This window comes from Mytilus trossulus, chromosome 1, assembly GCF_036588685.1.
Source record: "Mytilus trossulus isolate FHL-02 chromosome 1, PNRI_Mtr1.1.1.hap1, whole genome shotgun sequence".
NCBI lineage: Eukaryota > Metazoa > Mollusca > Bivalvia > Mytilida > Mytilidae > Mytilus > Mytilus trossulus.
In genome coordinates this window covers 69,531,133-69,537,311 of record NC_086373.1, presented here as the reverse complement: position 1 = coordinate 69,537,311, position 6,179 = coordinate 69,531,133, and the positions used below count along the sequence as shown (strand labels likewise).

General features: G+C 32.6%; 1 long non-coding RNA gene across 2 annotated transcripts; it reads right to left on the bottom strand.

The window, feature by feature from the left end:
• Window positions 1–328: 328 nt before the first annotated feature.
• On the bottom strand, window positions 329–5,676 carry LOC134709826 (uncharacterized). Of its 2 annotated transcripts, none has more exons than XR_010106059.1 (3): window positions 5,653–5,676; window positions 1,138–1,225; window positions 329–434 (listed from the first exon to the last, which is right to left on the bottom strand). It is a non-coding gene; the product is annotated as an uncharacterized LOC134709826 (long non-coding RNA). The 2 variants fall into 2 exon arrangements; XR_010106058.1 differs by having other exon boundaries at window positions 5,575–5,672.
• Between the last annotated feature and the right edge of the window lie 503 nt (window positions 5,677–6,179).

The following is a 6,179-nucleotide window of genomic DNA, read 5'->3' as shown; positions in this document are numbered from 1 at the left end:
AAGAATTCAGTGAATACATTATTCCATTCACTAAACAATTCCCTTCAATTCTAAGAGAAATCATTTTTGCAAATTGTTCTTCAATGATCTTCTTCTGTATATTTGATATGAGGGAGCGATGTAAATGAGTGGATAAAACTGGTGTTCCTTTTTTCAACAACAAAATAGTATTTGTTCTGCATTCTCCTTTCTTTTGATTAAGATATGTTGTTGCTTTTATGCAATAGTGTTTTTGTGTATCTATGATAGAACTCCATTCTGTTTTATATGGTGATTATCATGTGATAATGTTGAAATTTCCTATTTCTTTTTTGCAGGAAAGCACACGTTCCATTTCAAATTAATCCAATTATGCACTATGTAAATAAATTTCAACTTTAAGTTTCCTCTTCAGTAATGACCTATTGATCATGAAAACCAAGATGTCTGATCACCTATAAATACACAAAATAAACAAATAAAATGTTATAAATGGATAAATGGAGAGAGAAGCAGCAATAAATGTTTTTCATGTGTATCTTTCCTTATTAAAATACATTTAATAAGTAAACTTGAACTCGAGAAAAATAAATAACTGCGATGTAGAATAGAAAGTATAAAATGCCAAATAAAGTATTCACGAAAAAATTAGTTGATTTACAGAAGTCAAGTCCATGTTTGCAGGAAATTTACATCATTGGTTGTCTGGTGGAGAGTTGTCTTGTTGGCAATCATACCACATCTTATTTTTATATAACCTTGCCATATTCCTATTGTGCCTGACCAAAGTTCAGAGCCTGTAGCTTTTGTCAGTTTAGTCTGACACTAAAATTTAGTGGTTGTTGTTGTTGTTTCATACCGGTCATATTTATTTTTTGCAATTTATTTTGTTATAAACTAGGCAATTAGCATGATTAGTTTTACAGTTTGATTGTTTCAATGTTTCATCTTTAGGTCTTTTATAGCTGCCTACTTTGACTATAGTATAGGGTATGGATTTTCTCATTATTGAAGGACGTAACAGGCCTACAATTGCTTTCTCAAAGCCATCATAGTTTTCATATTCAATATACCAAATCTTTGAATTTTTATAGTAATCATGATACTAATAATCATCTTTCAAGTTCAATTACTTTTTAAAATTAAAAGGTGCCTTACCATTTAGGTTTAGTTGGCTTCTGCAAATTTTACATTGCCTATCATTTCTGCTGTATATTATTTCTCTGTATCTTCTATAGTTCTTGTCCTATACATAAAAGAGTAAAAGTTGAATGACATCTTGTATCAAATTTTTTTTCTGTTTAATGTACATTTATATGTATATTAATGTGTGTTTAATAAAAACCTAAACCATGAGTGCTTGATAAGCTTCTTGCCCTTATAGGTGGTCTTTAAGCTTTAAATGAATTTTTTTTGATCGACTAAAAAACTATAAGCACTGTGCAAATAAGACCCCCACCCTCCAAAAAAAAAAACATGCACAAACAGTGGTATTCATTGACTTAAAACATGTATATAATTTGGCTCAATTTATAGATATCTCAAGTGACTATAAGTTTACGGCAGCAATTTTTTTAACAAATAGTCAAATACATTTTTAAAACCTTTCAAAGTTTTTGAAAATGGACAAATTTTAAATAACTTTGCAACAACTAAAGTTCCTTAACTCTGCATCTTAAAAAAATAATATACATGATAAATAGGGAATGATACTCCAGCTTGCATATTATTCAAAGTTTTAAAGGAACATAAGGCCAGACTTTTTTTATTATCTGTTTAACGAGATCCGCCGACTCCACATTGTCCGATTTCAGAATAAAAATAAAAGTAGTGCTTCCTACTTTTATTTTTACTTTTTCCGCCGACTGTTACGAAATCCTCAAAAAAAAATAAAAGTACGAGTTCGGGTCTGCGATTATTAATTTATCTCTTGTCGCATGGTCAAACAAAACGGCGACTTCTGGGAAGGGACTGGTTTTTTTTACATTAAATTAATTAAGTCCGATCACTAGAGAGAAGTTTGTGTTCACTCAAATTTGTTAAGTGTAATAGAGATGAGACGATCGGGGTCATGTTGTCCAATGAGTTACCGAAAGATGTTGGCATCAGCCGCATTATAACCAACGAGGCAGATGTTGAACCTGACATGCCACCCATGCCGGTCAACGTTTTGGAAGAGTTTGGGTTTATATTTTTCCTTTGAAGTAGTATCGTAGTATGCATATTAAAATAGAATCAAAGATATTAATTAAAATCAATAATGCTTTTTGAATTTTGTGTATGGATGGGACCAAATCATTTGAAAAACCACTTTTTTTATTTACGTTCACCCCCTTTCACTTTCGCACCCTACACAGGGATAAAACTTAGAAAACTCAAGCTGGTAGCCCAGACCAAATTATTCCTAAATGATGTTTGTATTTTGAACTAAATTTTATCAAATTTTAGTAGCCCAGCTCAAAATCTAGAGGTCTGTTTTCTTCCATTGTTCTTGTATTTTGATAAATTCTTAAAAAAAAAAGAAAAAAAAAAGGGTCACTTAGATTGGTTTTATTTTTATTTTTAGTGTCGACTGGACCGATTTTGCACTTTTTTTTTTTTTTTTATTTCGTCCCCTCCACCCTATTTTTTTACAAATTTTCTCGTTAAACAGATAATAAAAAAAGTCTGGCCTAACTGAAGAACGGTAAAAGTTTTACTACCAAAATTTGAAATTGATCTGATTAAAATTGTGATAAAAAGTATTGTTTTAAAGTTTAATAAAATTTGGTTGAGGGAAACTTAAGTTAGAAGGCCGAAACAATTTTTTCCATTTTTAAAGAACATAACTATAGAATTTAGTAAAAGAGACACTACCAAAATTCAAACTTAATCTGTATTTTGTGGTGATAAGCATTGTGTATTGATTTCATAACATTTGGTTGAGACAAACTAAAGTTTAGAGAACAGGAAACCAAAAATTCAGCATATTTTCCCCATTTCTAAAGGGGCATAACTCTGATACTCTAGTACAGTAACACTGACATCACCAAAACTCAAACTTGATCTGAGTATTGCGATAACAAGCTTTTGTAAAAGTTTAATTGAATTTGGTTGAGGCAAACTAAAGTACTGTAAGAGAACAAAAAACAACTTTGGGACAGACGGACAAACGATCAAGTGTTAAACATTATGCCCCCTCCACTTTGGGTCATAATAATAAAAAGGGTGTTTATGTCAAGATATAAAAACAATGCACCAAAGTTTCATAAAAATATCTATAATAACTATCCTAATCCCAAGTCATGATAGTACAATGACATAAATCAGATTTTTTTCTAAATTAAAAGGAAAATTATCATGTTAATGTTATATAAAAATAATTCACCAAGTTTCATGAAAATTGCTCAAAGCATTATTAATAGTATACGTACTGGAAAATCCCCCCTTTTATTAATAAAATCCCTAACTTTTAATTAAAAATTTAAAATCCCTAAAAATTAAAAAGGAGCTAATTAACATGATTATATCAATAGATAATTCACCAAAGTATTATGAAAATTTTATAATTAATGTATTCTAATTCCAAGACTATCTAAGACATGGTTTGTTTGAATAAAACAAGTTGGAATAAAGTACCTGCTAGAATTCAGGAGAATTAGACCAAATCAGGCTATCTTCTAGATTATCAGACAATTGACTTTAGAAAAGGAATTTTTTTTTTTCTTATTTAGCTATTTGTTATCTCTGTCCTTTATATATACTGAACTAAGCCATTTTTTCACATATTTTTTTTTGTCTTTTCTCTCTTGTGATTTGTTATTTAACATAACAAAAAAACAAAGGCAATGAAAGAGAAACTGACAATGCCAAGGCAAAACATAAGATGCAGAAAAGAATAACAAAACAAAACACTAAGCAACACCAACATCACCAACAAACTAGGTGTTGAATTCATGTGCTCAGTCAGTCAATGAGAGTTCGCAGATCCTGACCTACTACATGTATATCTATGCTTAAAAACCTAAAAATCATATAGTTCTAAACATATTTTGTAAATTTATACTTGATTAACAAGTGAAACTGTGAGCTACTGCTCACTGATGATACCCCCGCCGCAAGTGGATAATATAAATAGTGTAAAAATATGCAAGTGTTTGCTAAACAGGAAGTTGTCGAGTGATGAATCTGAAAACGCATCACACGGTATAGCTGACTTATATAAATCCTGAAACCAAATTTCAGAAATCTTTGTATTGTAGTTCCTGAGAAAAATGTGACGAAAATTTTCAACTTGGCTATCATGTGTAAAATCATAAAAGTGTTTCGGTAAACAGGATGTTGTCAAGTGATCAATCTGAAAACGCATCACATGGTATAAATGACTTAGATAAACCCTGAAACCAAATTTCAGAAATCCTTGTATTGTAGTTCCTGAGAAAAATGCGACGAAAAATATTCATGAGACGGACTGACTGACAGAAAGAGGTAAAACAGTATACGCCCCTTTTTTGAAAGCGGGGGTATAAAAAGTTGTCATAAATAGCATAGACACCTTTGAATTTTGAGAACACATGTGTTAAATGTACGAGTATAATCATTGATAATCATGCACAAGATTGACTTTTAAAAGCATATATATTGAAATTTTCTGAAAATATTGCATGCATTTATTAATATTACCAATTTCAAGAAATGCACAAAGATGCGAGATGATTTATATAATTGTAATTTCAGGAATTTACAGTAAAGGCTTTTATCCCCACTGCATTTTGCACTATTTCTAATTCAGGAGCCAGAAGTTATGGCCTTTGTGACCTTTGTATGATTTTTATTTTAGTTTCTATTTTTTGTATTGAAGAGTTTAGGCAGCAACCATTTGATTTTCTGGGGGGGGCTATGGGTTATTTTATCTGTGCAAACTTTTTATTTCGCCTTCGGCGAAGAACTATCTATTTTTTTACCGACAAACCGAAAACAATTTTTTTCTTTCAATTTTAGCATTACATATCATTGCATATAGTGGCAGCTGAGGGTGAAACAAACAATTTTTTTTTCTCAGGGTCCAAAACAAATTATTTTTTTCACCAAAACCTGGAAACAAACTTTTTTTTCCAAAAAAAAACATATCCCCCCCCCCCCCCCCACCGAAAATCAAATGGTTGCTGCCTTAGTATGACGTCCATTATCACTCAACTAGTATACATTTTTGTTTAATGGCAAGCTAAAGCATGCCTCACAGGCACGGATCCCGGGGGGGCTGAGGGTTGGACATGTTGGAACCCCCCCTTTCTTTACTGGACGATCAATGCATTTGAATGTGGACATGTAGTTTGACACCCCCCCCAAAAAAAAAAAAATTTGTCCTGGGTTAGGAACCCCTTTATATGACTCAGGATCCACCCAGTCTCAGGTTGTGGGATTTTCTCGTTGCAATAAAGACCCATTGGTGACCTATGGCTGTTATCTGCTCTTTGGTCATGTTGTTATCTCTTTGATACATTCCCCATTTCCATTTCAATTTTCTTTTCAGTTCTATTATAAATATTAGAAACGAGTTAGGCGCGTTTACAAAAATATAATTGTCTGTGCTGACAGGGGAGTATGTGTGCATACCAATATTTAAATTTTCTAGGCCTTCCTTTTTGAATAATTTGTGCATTTCTTCATGTTCTTGGTAAAATACTGTCAGACCTCGAGTGCTGTTGTTTTACAAAAAACGGTCAAGTAATGTAGGGGAAAGAAACGAACTTAAAAGACCAAAATAAGCCACAACTAATGGGGGTCTCATTGGGGGTTCTGTTCACGGATCCCGCTTAGTTACTATTTATTTTTTTAGATTCCCGCATGATGCCATCACGCTTACACTATGTAAGTGAACAATTCTGATATTTTTGTAATATCCCATGTCGACGTCCCGCTTAACTTCATTTCGCGTTTTCACGACACAATAATTTGAGGGAGGATATAGGACCTTTATCGGGACTCCGGGATCGGGTGTTTTTAAGCTCTTGATTTCGGGATTGACCCTTTCGGGATCCGATAATTCTTTTTTCGAATTTCGGGACTTCGGGATTTAGTGTTTTTAAGCCCGGGATTTTGGGATTTCGTGTTTTTAAGCTCTGGATTTCGGAATCAGTACTCCTCTTACCCTCCCTCATAATTTGACTTTCACGTGTCACATTTACAAAAAATATGCCTCGACAATCCCGAGTCCCGCT